Raw genomic sequence first — 17,048 nt, 5'->3', positions numbered from 1 at the left:
CCTACCACGCACATGGACTAAGTAAAAATGTGGGGATTTCCATCCTTATTTCAGATAAAGTGGACTTCAAGCCAAAATTAGTCAGAAGGGATGAAGAAGGAAATTTCATACAGCTTAAGGGAATAATAAATCAGGAAGACATATGATTGTAAATATTTATGCCCTAAACAATGATGTACATCAAACAAATCCTTCTCAATTCCAGGAATCAAATAGACCACAGCACAATAATTCTGGGTGACTTTAACACATCGCTGTCACCACTACATAGATCTTCCAAACAAAAACTAAGCAAAGAAACCATAGAACTCAATAACACAATCAATAACTTAGAATTAACAGACATATATAGAATATTCCATCCATCAAGGAGTGAATACACTTTCTTCTCAGCAACACATGGAACCTTCTCAAAAATAGACCATAAGTTATGCCACAAAGCAACCCTTAGTAAATGCAAAAAAAAAAAAAAAAAAAAAAAAAAAGAGATACTCCTTGTGTTCTATCAGATCATAATGGAATGAAATTAGAAATTAATAATAAAATAAAAAACAGAAATTACTCCAACACCTGGAGACTAAATGATATGCTATTGAATGAAGCATGGATAACAGAAAACATCAGGGAGGAGATTAAAAAGTTTCTTAGAGGTAAATGAGAATGATGATACAACATATCAAAATCTCTGGGACACTTTGAAAGCAGTACTAAGAGGAAAATTCATTGCATGGAGCACATTCAAGAAAAAAATAAAAAGTCAACAACTAAATGACCTAACATTATATCTCAAAACCCTAGAAAAAGAAGAACAGAACACCACCAAAAGTAGTAGAAGACAGGAAATAATTAAAATCAGAGCAAAAATCAATGAAATTGAAACAAAAGAAACAATTCAAAAAATTGACAAAACAAAAAGTTGGTTCTTTGGAAAAGTAAACAAAATAGACAAACCCTTAGCCACACTAACAAAGAGAAGGAGAGAGAAAAAGGAAATATCGTGACAGACACCACTGATAATACATAACATAATGAGAAGCTACTTTGAAAATCTATACTCCAACAAAATAGAAAATATAGAAGGCATCGACAAATTTCTAGACACATATGATCCTCCCAAATTGAACCAGGAGGACATACACAGTTTAAACAGATCACTTTCAAGCAATGAAATAGAAGAAATCTTCAGAAGTCTACTAACCAAGAAAAGCCCAGGACTAGATGGATTCTCAGCAGAGTTCTATAAGACCTTCAAAGAAGAACTCATTCCAATACTTTTCAAAGTATTCCAGGAAACAGAAAAGGAGGGTACCCTACCAAACTCATTCTATGAAGCTAGTATCACCCTTATACCCAAAACAGACAAAGACACATCAAGGGAAGAAAATTTTAGATCAATAACTCTGATGAATATAGACATAAATATCCTTAATAAAATTCTGGCAAATTGCATACAAAAACATATTAAGAAGGTAGCACACCTAGATCAAGTGGGGTTCATCCTGGGAAAGCAAGTTTAGTTCAACATCCGGAAATCAATAAATGTAATTCATCACATCAATAGACTTCAGGTTAAGAATAATATGATTATTTCAATTGACTCAGAGAAAGCATTTGACAAAATACAACACCCTTCATGCTCAAAACACTAGAAAAAATAGGGATAGTAGGAATGTACCTCAATACTGTAAAGGGTATTTATGCTAAGCCCATGGTCACCATCATTCTTAACGGAGAAAAACTGAAAGCATTTCCTTTAAAAACAGGAACAAGACAGGGATGCCTTCTTTCACCACTTCTATTCAACATCGTCCTTGAAATACTAACCAGAGCAATTATACAGACTAAAGAAATTAAAGGGATTCAAATAGGAAATGAGGAACTCAAGCTGTCACTATTTGCTGATGACATGATTCTACATTTAGAGGATTCAAAAAATTCCACCAGAAAAGTTCTAGACCTCATAAATGAATTCAACAAAATAGCAGGATATAAAATCAACATGCATAAATCTGAAGCATTTTTACTCATAAGCGATGAAACATCTGAAAGGGAAATGAGGAAAAGAACTCTGTTCACAATAACCTCAAAAATAAAATAAAATACTTGGGAATCAATCTAACCAAAGAGGTGAAAAATCTACACAATGAAGACTACAGAACATTAAAGAAAGAAACTGAAGATCTGCCATGTTCTTGGATAGGTAGAATTAATATTATTAAAATGGCCAAACTTCCAAAGGTGCTATACAGATTTAACACAATTCAATTAAAATCTCAATGGCATTTCTCATATAAATAGAGAAAGCAATCATGAAATTCATCTGGAAGAACAAAAGACCCAGAATAGCCAAAGCAATCCTGGGCAGGAAGAGTGATGCAGGAGGTATCACAATATCAGACCTTAAACTCTAGTATAGAGTAATAGTAACAAAAATGTCATAATATTGGCACCAGAATATACAGGTAGACCAATGGTACAGGATAGAAGAAACGGAGACATACCCACATAAGTACAATTATCTCATACTAGACAAGGGTGCCAAAAACATACAATGGAGTAAAGATAGCCTCTTCAAAAAATGGTACTGGAAAAACTGGAAATCCATATGCAGTAAAATGAAATTAAGACCCTATCTCTCACCCTGTACAAAACTCAACTCAAAATGCATGATGGATCTAGGAATTAGACCTGAGACCCTTCACCAAATAGAAGAAAAATTAGGCCCAAATCTCTGTCATGTTGGCTTAGGACCAGATTTCCTTAACAAGACCCCCATGGCTCAAGAAATAAATGTAGGAATCAATAAATGGAATAGATTCAAACTAAAACACTTTTTTTTCTCAGCAAAGGAAACAATCAGTAATGTGAAATGAGAGCCTTACAGAGTGGGAGAAAATGTTTTTCATACACACCTCAGACCGAGCACTCATCTCCAAAGTTTATAAAGAACTTAAAAACTTTACACCCAAAATACAAAGAACCCAATCAATAAATGGGCTAAGGAACTGGGCAGACAGTTCACATAAGAAGATATACAGGTGATCAACAAATACACAAAAAAGTGTTCATCATCCCTAGTAATTAGAGAAATGCAAATTAAAACCACCCCAAGATTCCATCTAACTCCAAGTAGAATGGCTGTTATCAAGAACACAAGCAATAATAAGTGTTGGTGTGGATGTGGGGAAAAAGGCACACTCATACATTGCTGGTGGAGTTGCAAATTGGTGCACTCTGGAAAGCAGTGTGGAGATTCCTCAGAAAACTTGGAATGGACCCACTACTTGACCCAGTTTCCCACTCCTTGGTTTATACCCAAAGGACTTAATATCAGCATATTACAGTGATGCAGCCACATCCATGTTCATAGCAGCTCAATTCACAATAGCTAGATTGTGGAACCAACTGAAATGCCCTTCAACTGATGAATGGATTAAAAAAAAAAACACATGGTATATATACACAATATTACTTGGCCATAATGAAGAATAAAATTATGGCATTTGCTGGTAAATGGATGAAGTTGGAAAACATCATGCTAAGTGGCATAGGGCTAAACCCAAAAACCAAAGGCTGAATGTTTTCTCTGATAAGTGGATGATAATATATAATGAGTAGGGGGTGGTAAGGGGAAGAGAAGAATGAAGGAACTTTGGATGGTGTAGAGGAAAAAGGGGCCTTGTGGGGTGGGAGACAGAAAGATAGCAGAAAGAAACAGACAGTCTTACCCTTTGTATATGTATGATTACATGAATGGTGTGAATCTACATTGTGTACAACCATAGAAATGAAAAGTTGTACCCCATTTGTGTATGATGAATCAAAATACAGGATGTAAAAATTTTAAAAAATTAATAATAATAAAAAAGAGATGAAGAAGCCAGAAATGAGAACTTGCTGGTAGGAATATAAAATGGTTCATCCTTTTTAGGAAATAGTCTCACAAAATCAAAGATTAAGTAGGATTACCATACCCATAAATTCTACTTTTAAGCATATACTCAAGAAAAATTTTAAAATCACATATTCACACAAAACTTTGTACAGATATTAGTACCAGCTTTATCATAATAGTCCAAAAGTAGAAACAAGCTGAATATTGACAAATATATTTAAAATATAGCTAAATGCATAAGCCTGTTAATCCATGCAACTCAAAAGGCTGAAGCAGGAGGATTGCAAATTCGAGGCCACCTCAGCAATTTAGAGAGGCCCTAAGCAACTTAGCTACACCCTGTCTCAAAATTTTAAAAGTAAGATAAACTAAAAGCGTTGTAAATGTAGTTCAGATGTAAAGTGTCCCTGGATTCAATCCCCAGTACCAAATAAATAAATAAATATATAAAAAATAAAATGGGCTATATCTATACAAGGGAATATTTTCTAGTCATAAGAATAAATGAGGTACTTGCACTCACTACTGCATGGACGCACTTTGAAATATCAGTCACAAAAGACCAACAGCTGTATGATTTCTTTCATTGAAATGTCAAGAATAGGTCCACTAATGCGCCTATTAGAGGGAAATAGGTAAAAAAGAGTTGTGATCCATGAGTAGCAGCATTTCTTTTCCAGGAAAAGTAGGCACAAGGTTTATGAAGTATACATTCTCCATTAACAGGCATCCAAAGCCCAGGGTCAAAATACATACATACTCACACACAGACACACACATCCCAGCAGTGAGATAAAACAGATGCTGCATGTCAGAGTGGTAGAGAGGCAAATTTCTGGTTCCTTCTTAAGTTGGGGAAGATTACTAGAAGGGACTGGGAGATGACATGTTCTTGATTTCTCCCAGAGAAGCATTTGCTGAACTGGCAATGTTCTCAGTGATGTAAACTTCAAGAAGATTCTTCAGTCCCAGAGAATTTCTACCTGATGACTACATGCTTGTTCTCCATGACCCGTTCTCCAGCAGCAAGTCCTTCTATGGAATTTCCAATCTCTGATTGGAAACCGCTTGCACTTTTTTGCTTAAAACAAGGTGAATGCCAACACTACACAGGCCCAAAGCAGACATCAGAACCCCACCATTAGACCCTGATGGCAATAGGGAAAGTCACCTTTTACTGGTCAGGAACAGAAGAATTAGTAGGCAAATAAGAAGAACTATACATCTTAGCCTTCAAAAGGAAATGTCAAGACATGCCAGAGGAATCTAGGGTCAAGAGGACAGGACACAAAGTGTTCTGCTCAACTCACTTTCTTCTTTAGAAGCCGGGCTGAAAGCGTTCTTAGTAGTCGGTGTCATGATTGGTCTAGACTGTCACTGCATAACTATGTCAAAACAGTGGATTCAGAAGATGCAGTTGGAATGAGCATTTGAACATTCTGGAAATCTGAAAAGTAAGCTTATTAATAATATCAGGCATTGGGGATCTTAGTGTGACTATCTGATACATAATGCACATATACAATATTGCTTGTTAATAAATTACTTCAATATTTTATGTACATAATACCATAGCAACATATTGAGAGCCCTGATAAAATGAACACAAATTTATTTTTTACTATTTTAATCTTGACTTTTGGCAAAAAATAAAAGTACATTTAATTCTATTTATAAAATCTCTGTTTAGAGATACATATAATATACCAAACTGTTCATTGATGTGTTTAAGTATAAATAGATGATTATAATTGACTAAGAAATTATTTTAGAATTTCACTTCTGTGAATATTTACTAGTTTGATAGAATCTTTTAATTTTATATTGGAGGAATATTTTTAGTGAAGGAATATTTTTCCTGTTAGAATATGTGTTTTCATATGTACAGAATGCCAAACTTTTACAAAATTTGTATGAGATTGTTTATATTTTTTTCAATTAAAATTTCATTCTCATCTCAGATTTTATAGTGGAGATTCTTTTTTTATGGCAATGTTAAAAATTAAAAGTTTAATTCAACCAACAAAGTAAAAATTTTATTCATAGGAAACAAATGATTTCTGGCTTTGAAGCAAAAACTGTTCCACATGTTTCTTCTCTTTGTTTTAGAAGGAAATCAGACGTGCAATTTAATTTAAAAATTTTAATGTTTTACTGAATGTATGAAGTTTTTCTTGGCTACTTCAGTTTTTATCAATAGCTCTGTAGTTGTATTTGTATTTTTAAATTTTGGAACAAAACTTTGGTAGTATAATCCATACTTTCTATATTTTCCAATAATTAGTAATATTTAGGATTTCTCACGTGTCTATAAAATGCTTTGAGAACAAAGAATATGCCTATGTCCATTTTAGGTTGATAAACTAATACATTTTAGTGTAAAATGCTCATGCAACTATTCAATAAATGTACATACATTCAAGTTTTATTGGTTTATAACATAATGACTAATTTTTCTTTTAAGAAGTTTGGCTCTTTCAATAGGGAAGGAGCATTTGCCAATCTGTGAATGGTCAAGAACATGTGAATTTTAAGGACTATGTTGGATTGCAGGAGACATGTGACTAAAGGTGCTGAAAATATAGGAGAGACATGACAAGTCATTCCTCAAGAACCCAGAGGACTCGGAGAAGGATGAGAACACAAACACAAGTCACAGAGCGAGTCCCGGAGCACAGCAGCATTCCTCTTCCAGTGTAAAGGGAATGTTGGTAGAAATGGGATAACATTTTCTTTTCTGGGTATAAAAATAAAAAGTGCACCTGTGAGATAATCTTAATGTCTCTTGTCAAATAAAAGATGATGGGATTAACTGAATGGTGAGTGGAGGCAGGAGGGGTGTGGCCAGAGGAGGTGGGCATTGGGGGCGTGGCTTTGGTCTGTAGTTGGTAACTGATGGTCCTGTGAGCTTCTTCCCTCCACCACACTCTTCTGTGAGCCCTCAAGTAAATTTTTCCTCCTCTACAGTTGTTCTTGTGGGTCCTTCAGTCACAGGAGTGAAAAAAGGTGATTAAAACAAGGCATAAATGGATATTCAGGTAGAGCTGTGTTTCTCTCTGGGAATGGCTTTGAAAGCAAGGCTAAAATTGAAAGTGGAGCGTGGTATTAACACAAAAAGAGAATTATGGATTCAAAGTCTCAGTGCATAGAAGATAAGAAGAAGGATGTCCATGAGAAAATTAAGACAATAAGAAAATGTTGTTCATGGTGGAAAATTGATTTTAGACTTGTAATAAATGAAAACAAAAATGAAGGATTGGGAAGGTGATAAAATCCAGTGTGTTGTCAAAAATCAAAATTTTTAAAAATTGTGTCTGTACTGAACATATAGAAACACTTTTCTTGTCATTATTCCCTAAACAGTATAGAGTAACAACTGTTTATGTATCATTTATATTTTAGTAGGCATTATGGGTAATCCAGAGATGATTTAAAGTATACAGGAGGATTTGCAAATTTATGTATACAAACATAGTGCCCTCTCACGTAAGGGACATGAGTACTGGCAGTCCCCACAAGGATATTGAGGGACAGGTGTATTCGTCGGTTGATCAAAAGTCAATAGACTGGTATTTAAAATTAAGTGGCTGTTGCTTCACGATTTTAATTCACTTACTTGTTGAATCTAAATATGTGCCTTCTGAGGCTTGTGTTTGCTTTCCATGTTTGTTCATATTTCTCACCGCTTCTCATATATATTCCATAGCACCAGTTTCTTTAACATGCAACAGAAAGAACTTACATTTGTTAAATTTTGTGTTACCACAGCTGCTGACTGCAAAATGACAAAAGTCCACCTTATAACTTTGAAGATATTTGCTCATCGGAAATCAAATTTGTTAATTTGTTTAATAAATCAGGATATATATATATATATATATATATATATATATATATGCAACTAAAAATACCAATGCCAGGATCATTCCAATGTGTGTTCAAGAAAAAAAAAATACTAAGGAAACAGACAACTTAATTTTGTTAGACATGACCTAAATTTCTAATAAAAGAATTAGAAAGTAATTCCTACTTTCTCATTTTCATTTATCACTGGATAAAGACTTCAGTTTGAACATTTAATGTTTTTATGTGTGCTAAGTTATCAATTTTATTGAACTAAAAATTTCTACTTTGCTCCAAACTTTGTCTGCTCAGCTTATGAAATTGCTTCCTCTTTAAATTACTGATCTTCATTTATTCAGAAGAGAACAGCAGTAGCAACATCGTGCTTTCATGATTTCACTTAACATTAGTCACCTCTCACTTAAGTGCAAAATATCTTTAAAAGAATAAAAAGAGGGCTTTAAAATATTAATTTTTGCTAATTTTTTTTGATCAGACAGATGAACCTAATGGAACAATATGTTGATTGCTAATAAAGTCATTTAATATTCTACACATCTGCATATTTATCAGTGCTAAGTGCAGCCAAGCAATCAGCAACATCCCCATGATAACCCTCCTGTGGTGCCTGGAGAGATAACATAATGCCTGATGAGCAGGGAGGCCTCTCAACCAAGGCTCAGTCAGCTTTCAATTTGGGTACAAAGGAAATGAGCTCACCCTGCTGCCCCAGGCAGAGGAGTCAGCACAGAGCAAGGGCACCCCCTGGGCAAAGAAAACCTAAGTGGGTCTAATCATTTAAGAGAGATCTGCAACCCTTTCCAAAATATTTTTAAAAGATGAATCAGACTGTTATGCCCCATTAATAATATATACTTAGCATTAAAAATCCTTTTTCAGTGAAATAAGCCTTGCAACTTAAAAGTAGAATTCTTAGGATGTGTTTTATGCATAATAAAGTATTATGATGAACAGATACCCCCAAACAACTGTAGGTCACAGTGTGTTCTTGGTGCATGATGATCCTTTGAAGAGAGTGTATATTACTTGCTGCTATTATCACTAATGGAGTCCAATTCTCTTTTACTATTCATAATGCAGCATACTGTATTAAGACCATGCTATATTTGCTTTTCTAATACTCAGCCAAGAACTAAAAAGCAAAGTGAGCACTTTGGAGAAAGTTGAAAGAACAATATGATTGTATCACAGCCCCAATCATCCTTTGTTGTAATTTGCTCTCTAATTACTTTCCTGGAGGACATAGAGGAAGCATCATTTTTCACCTTTCTTTCACCACCTACCTTGAAGCCTGGTATATTTTACATATGCAAATTCTATTTAACTATGGATGAATGGTGCATCTTAGGTTGTTCTTAAATTGCTCTTTCCTTCAGAATTAAAGGCAATTGAGTAAATCATTGACTACATATATTTCACTAACAAACAAAATATGAAACCTAAAGCAGTTCAAGACAACCTCTTCCCTGTACACCCTTGCATTCATTTATGCTCTGCATATTACAAATGCCTGCTTTGTGCCTGGTACCTGGGAATAGGCTTGTGGTGATTGGGGTTGGGGGGAATCCTAAAGCCTGTGTTCTCCTGGAGAAGAAGAGACAAATGTAATGGATGAGAAATATATAAATTTGATGGTATCAGAAGATGATTAAGTTTTGTGAGGGTAAAAGAGAAAAAAAGAGTGTGATAAAGGGAGTCAGCTATGCTGCTTGAGAGCTACAAGTTTAAATAGGATAGGCTGGGAAGGCTTACTGGAGGAGGTGACCATAAGCAGAGACTTGCACATGGCAAGTAAGTGAGCATCCTGGGTATCCCAGGGCAGAATGCAGAAGGAAGAATGCTTGGTCACTAAAAACTAAGAGAGGCACATATTTGCCATGCAAGGACAATGTGACTAGAGCATTTTGGAGAGAAATGGGAAACAGTTCTTACAGGCAGTAAGACAGCAGGTTACACAGGACCTTAAGAGGCAACACTAGGACTCTGAACCCTTCTTCAGTCTTGGCTGCTATTGGAGAGTTTTGGGGGAATATTCTGATCACCCCAACTCTTTGGTAGTTCTCGACTGTTGGAAAGAAAAGTAGAAACAGGCAGAGCAACATTATATATTCAACATGATGTATAAAAGAAATGGGAGAAGTTGAGAATGATTTCAAATCTTTCAGCCTCTGCAACTTGTAGTGAAAATATAATTTTTAAAAAAATTGTATATGGAAAGAACATCAAGATATGAAATGTCTCAGAATTTGTGTTTACTATCCTAAAACATAGGTGGTATATTGACTGATTCGAAGAAATTTATGTTTAGGGAAATGAATTCCAATTCAGGGTCAAAAGGAAGGAAGATTATGTGCTTAATTTTGATTATACTTTGGGTCAATATTCAGTCATTCATTTTTTTCTTTCAGCCTATGTATAATTTTACTACTTACAGTACATCACGACTGCTTAAAGTATCAGCAGTGCAGTAATAAAATATGGAAAAACATTCAATCCCTTAGAACTTACCTTCAATTAAGGGAAACACTGGACAAAATAAATAAGTAAAATGACATGTATGTTGTGTGGTGATAAGTGCTTGGAAAGAAAGCAAGATGGAGAAGGCCAATATAAAATACTGGGCTAGGAGTTTAAAAACAATGGCCAGAGCCAACTACACTGGGAGGAGACTTCTAAGTAAATACATTCAGGAAGTAATAAGACTAATCATAAGGTCATTCCAGCCAAGGCAAAATAACATGAAGACTTTCTCCTTCGACTGTCAGCAAAGCTCTGCTATGACTTTTCAGCGTGGTAGACCCTTGCAGCTTGATGAAGGAGGTATGATCTATAAGGATCCTTTCAAGATGACACAAGCTGATTACAACAGCAAGAAACAGAGCTGTGGTGACCCAGAATTACATATAAGGTTTCAACTCATTCTGGATTTGAGATTTAGGTTCTATATTCTGATCCCATCTACTGGAAGGTAAAAGGGATTCCATATACTGGCAGATTTGGACATGATTTCATATTTATGTGGCAGATAGGTGCCATGGAGATGGAACTGATTTACAGCTGGGTGGATAGACTCTGACTTTACCTTTGGGAACTGAATGTTTGGTGTTGTATTCTTGGCCCAATTACGGGTACTGAGATTTATGATATGTGATGTAAAGTCTGGATGACCCCCCTCCCTTACAAACTCATAGTTTCTCTACTGATGTTTTCCAATTAACGGAACTGGTTTGATGATCCTGGCTTGATTATGTAGATAAGAGGATTTGTAAGCACTTGCTATTGAAAGCTTCAGTCTTTGAAGATAGTGCAGAACACAGGTTCTTTGCATGTATGGTGGCTGTTCAAAGCATGGTAAGTATTCCATGCCTGTGGCCAGATCCATGGGAAGCATGTGCTGTGGGATGCCTGTTGGATCCCAATACATATTGGCATTTCTCTCTCTGCACTTATCCTTTGCTTTTAAATAGAAGCCCCGTCTGAGTACATTATGCAGAATTTGTGGGACCATTTCAAATATTTCAGCTGGGGAAACCATACAAGAGTATAAGTAGAGAAGACTGCAATGTGTATTCAATTGTTTCCCAGAGTAGAAAGTAAATCACTCCACTCACTATAAACCCTTGTCTTTATTGTCAATTAGCACACAGTATAAATTTAAGGGCTAAAACAAACAAACAAACAAACAAAAAAATTTAAAAAAAAATAAAAAATACCCCTGAGTACCTATAATTTTAATAGGTATTCAAACAATTATTGTTTACTAATTCTGAAATAAATAATATATATACTGGAAAAGCTCCCAAAACACCAAAGTGTCCTTTTATTAGAGGAATGGAAGCAATGTTCATGTTTTATTTCAGTGCCGATTTTGATCACTAATACATAGAAGACGCTTAATAAACAACTGTCAAAAGGTCAAAAAAGCCACCTTGTTGAGTTTAAATACTAGCATGTTATCACCTATGTCTATCAATGGATGGGTTAGGGCATTTTAATTAGTTCTTAATGGCATATAAAGCACAAAGAAGGAGAGATGAGATAAAGAAAGTCCATCAAGTTAAAAAAGAAAAAGAAAAAAAGATCTGAAATCAAAAGTAAAAGTAGCAGCGATTCTTCATAAATCAGGTGGGACTAAGGCAGTGGAATGTTGTTTTACTCGTGAGTCAGTCATTATGGATGTATGATTTGCACAGGTAGAATTTCTCTTCTTGGCAATGTCCCACCATGATATTACCCACTGACTGCATTTTGCCATTGTTGAACATAGGTATGTTGTCTATGGGAGGTATTTACTGATTTTCAGTTGCCTAGTATATAGTTACCTTTCTTTTGGAAAAACATGCTAAAATCTCTTGGAAAATCATGTGTGTATGTGCGCGCTACATAAGACCACGTAAAACTACAGAGAAATGTGTTTTGTTCATCCTTAGCTACAAAAATACTTAAAGTTCTGCTTCATGTTCTATCTGGTGTTTGGTTGTAAAATTTATTTAATTCTTTGATTGCCCTGAGATCCTTAAAAAAAGCTCCAAACTTTACTCAAAATTGCCAGACTCTTTATCTATTTAAAACAAACCCAGACAAAATATGCTGTGTGAGATATACTACAGAGTATAGGTAGGCTTTGTGTATCTTAATAAATAAAATAGAAAGTGCAGCTTATGAGTTAGGGAGAAGTTGTGAGTTCTAAAAGGTTTGCACTGCTTCTGAGAAACATATGCATTGTGTCATGTGTCACCTTGTGGTGCTTCAAATGACATAAATGCATTTGGGAGCTCTGAATTTCTTCCCCTGAGCCAATTTATGATGCTTACATTTCTAGCTCTTCCTCTGTTTAGTATTTGACCTCCAAGAGTCAAGTAGTACATCAACTACCAGGGCTTGAACTTTCCCCAATACTAAATGTTAATTAAAGCAGAAATGTGTAGGCCTAAGGGCTTTTCTAAATAGAACAGAATCACTTCGGTTGCATAGACCTTTGAGATTCCAAGGCATTGTATTGGATCTTGATGCCGCACATTTATATTTTTTAAGAAAAATGCTATCATTTGCTGATGGCCATTTGAAATTCTTTTGAGTGATTTTTAGTTTTAAAATGCTTAGTTCAATACCTTTCCTCTCCATTTTGTTTGTATTTCTCAATGCTTTTCACAAATTGAGTGATTTTATTACATATGTTTTCTTATAACTCAATAAATTTTATTCAGATAGTTTCTAATTTAGCATGCAATAAAAGAGCATCATCAGTATAAAATCACTTTTTCTAACTCCTGAGATTAAGAGTTCAAATTTCTAATATTTAGGGACTAGCATACCATTATGAAAGTTGTACCTTCTGAACCAGGTACTTGCATTTTTTTTGTTTTTTTTCATAAGACCATTGATCATTCTTCTAATTACTAAGGAACTGTCTGTTTTGGGGACAGTTTCTAAAATCAACTTTACTCCAAGCTGCCATTGCCTATTCAATTCTGATATATAACATGGAATAAATATGTTTTAATCTCAATAACCTCCAATATAGTGTCCTTTTAGTGTTATTTTGGGGGCAATTTTATCTACTTTCCTTTGTCATCCTGAATGGTTTATAACTGGCCTTAGAATATAATTTAAAAAAGTTAATTTTTAAGCAATTGAAATATTTGTAAAATTTTCTGTTACTCATAATTTTGCTTAAATAGCCTAGATCTCAGGTGATCATATTCTTTCTTAGAAATAGTATTTGGGAAAAATAAATGGAATTAGGGTACTTACCACATTTAGAAGATTCTGAAAGGCAGCAGGAGAAAAGGGAGTCCATGCAGAAACTAAAATTTTGGGAAAACCCAACTAAGAGTAATGTCAACATATAAGTACAAAAAGCTAGTATATTGTATAAAATCTAGAATTATGTGCTCAATAAATAGATTATATGAAACTTGGCTATAAAAGCCAAAACTGATGCAAAGATAAAGAATAATGGAGCCATGTAAAGAAGCTTTGTGAGTTAATATTCAGGGACATTTAATTATGAGATAGGCCAAGTGTCTAGGTGGTTCTGAGTCTGACCCTTGTTTCCTACCCTGCAACAGTGGAATTAGGCCTTGCAAGTACTTTTTTTTTTTTTTTTTTTTTTTTTTTTTTCGGCTGGCCCAGAATCAACTGTGCTGAGAGAGGAAGGAGGAGGCTTCTTCTCTTTCTGGAGTGTTCCTCTAACTAGGCTCCTGAGAGATGGCAGTTATGGCTTCTGAGACACCAGGCTCCTGCCCTGTGTTGGAGGCAGCTGCTACCCGTTTCCTCCACGTCTTCTAATCAGAATGGTGCTGTTGAGACATCTTTCCACAAATATTTTCAATAGCATGAATGGCTTTCTAGCAAGTACCAAGAAATGACACCCATGCATGGCTTTCATGGCATCTCAAGGGCAGAATTTTGCCACTGTAGACACTTCACCATCCAGCATCTCTGACCGGCCTTCTCCAATAAGACCTGTATGCACTGGGTGGGTACAAGTGCTCTTGCTTGGGCCCTGCCTCAGCCCTGGGTTAGTGGTTGCTCCTCATATCTGATCTTCCTATGCTCTCTACTGCTCTCCTTACCTTTTACCAGCCAACTTTCCATTATCACAATACCATGCTAATTGTTCTCTGTATTCAGCTTACCTGATTAAATCATTGAATGTTTTGCTCCCTAATTGGACTTTGATAGAGATGATAAAAAAATTTACTTGCATTGAATTACCTCCATAAATTCTGCTTATAGAATAAAACCTGATCCATCCAGAAGATTCTTATGTGTTTATTTACTTATTTAGATATGAAATTGTTATACTCATAATTCCAGAAGAGGACCTGTGGTTCATCTTCTTTCTGATGTCATATTTATACTTATTCACAACTTTCAAAGGGATGGGGATTTTGAGAAAGTATCAAGGAAGAAATTAAAGGGGGTTATATGACTTGAAAACATTGACACGTTGTTTAATTTTTTTTTCTCAAAATTTAATTTTAATTTTAATTTTAGACTTCTATTCTCAGCAATTAAGGACTACTCTTTACAACCCCAAATCTTCTCCTCTCTTTCTGGGAGTGTATCCTGTTCCCAATTTCTCTGTACTTGCTACCATGTTAGACTTCATTGGGCCTACCAGGGCCCCTGTTTTCCAAGGATGAGGCTCAAAATTTCCAGCTTCCTCCAAAGAATACGCAGTATTCAGCCCATCTTTCTGAAAAATATGTGCTTATGATAACCAGTACAAAAGTGAGTCACCTAGATTTTATTCAAACAAAGGCAAAACCACAACACTTCTAGATTCCAAAGCATGGGGGTATTCTGGGTTGACCATCATTTTTACAAATTTTTACATTTTTACATATTTCTGTCCACTTGGATTTCTGTGTTGTGATTTAATTTCCAAAATTCTGTTGTAGGTATATGTGTACTTTTCAGATCACGTTAGTCACTTCTGAGTGTGGTGGGGCTTTGTGGTTATTGGTTTGTTTTTAAGGATTAATTCCTATACATCTTCCTATTAGTGGCCAAAACACTTTCTATTTTTTGTGGACTTAATGTTTGTGTCTTTGCAAAATGTGTATGTGCAAACCATAATCTCTAACGTGATGATATTTGGAGCTTGGGGTCTTTGGGAGGTAATTGGGTTTAAATGAGGTCTGAAGAGTGGGGACCCCATGATAGGATTAGTGTCAGTAAGAGCAAGGTTGTCCAGAATGTGCTGTCTCCATACTACGTGGGGACACAGTGAGAAGGCAATTCTCTGCAAAACAGGGAAAGGGCTTCATCAGAAACTGAATCGAGGGGCACCTTTGTTTTGAACCTACGACCTCTGAACTCTGAGCCATAGGTCAAATGTGTAAGCCACTCGCACAGTCTATGGTCTTGTGTAATGGCCGGCTGAGTTAGGAAAATTTTCTTTGCTCTTCACACTAGTTTTAGGCTGCAGGCACGATTTTCTTTTAACTTGGATACTTAGCAATTTAGTTAATATTTTAATTGAGGAGATTAAAAGAGAGCTTCATGATTTCAAAACATGTAACTTTACATTTAAATATTTAAAGAATGGACATTCAGTACTCTAATTTCCTTTTGAAACACAGGTTATAAAAAACTGTAACTCAGTTATATCACTTTAAATAGCTATATATGGAAATGCATGCTATAAAATACATGGGTATATTTATAAATACTATGTAGCAAATACATGAATATTTCTGTTACTATGAAATTGTGTAGTTGACTAGGTAAATAACTTAAAGTAGGATAAGAATATCTAAAGATTTAAAACAAAATGAAAGCAAAAGGAAACAGGACACCTGAGAGTGCATATTCAGAAAGGAAGTAAGGTCACCAAACCTTGCTCTCCATCTTGTGTGCTTTGGCAAATGCAGGCAGTAAATTCACCAGCAACTGAGGAGCAATTTTTGTATTCTAAGTCAGAAGAATTCTAAGAAATGGAAAATATTCCCTCTCTCGAGTTTATATATAGCAGGTATCATAAAATAATATTTTATTTCTATGAATAATCACTTGGTTTTATTGAATTTCTACAGTCTGTATTAAGAATAGAAATAAGGATGAAAATATAAACTGTAAGTTAAAATAATTGAGGCTTAGAAAAAGCATATAAGAAAATAGTATTTTTAACAACTCAAACGTCTAAGAATATTTTGAAAATCCTGGAATTGAGGTCATTAGAAACTTTCTCTTCCCTTTTATTGAGCTGCATGTTTAACTGTACATAAAATACAATCTGACAGAGTGAATGTGTCACTTTCCTTTTTCAATCAGGTCGACTCTACCTTCCTGTAGTTGGAAGAAGTTGGCTTAAAATGTAGAAATTTTCCTTGAAGTGTGTTCCTTATCACACATTCCTAATTGTTAATGATTAAAGCAAATGAGTTAAAATAGAGATATTAGTCATATATATTGACATAAAGATTTCAATTATATTAACTTCCCTAATTTTCCAGATATTCGTTATTTTTATTGTGCTCACTGATAATGTGGAAAACTTCTAATAAAGCATTTATTAATGGAAGTTAACATAAAACACAGTATTTGATATTTAAAGGAATTATTCCAGTTAACAGTTCTGCAGTGGGTATACAGGCTTAATACCATGTGTTAACTTTTGACAATTCTAGAAGGAGCACAGGATTGTTATATGGCATGTTTATTTCTGCTTCTTGTGCTTGGATTTCCTTAAGCAATTAAACCCATGGAATAGGAATTTTTAGAAGAGTCAAAGTCTATGTGAAAGCTGGAACTTATTTTTTTGTTTGTTTTGTTAGTG

This window comes from Sciurus vulgaris, assembly GCF_902686455.1.
Source record: "Sciurus vulgaris genome assembly, chromosome: 9".
NCBI lineage: Eukaryota > Metazoa > Chordata > Mammalia > Rodentia > Sciuridae > Sciurus > Sciurus vulgaris.
This window is presented reverse-complemented; position numbering follows the sequence as displayed.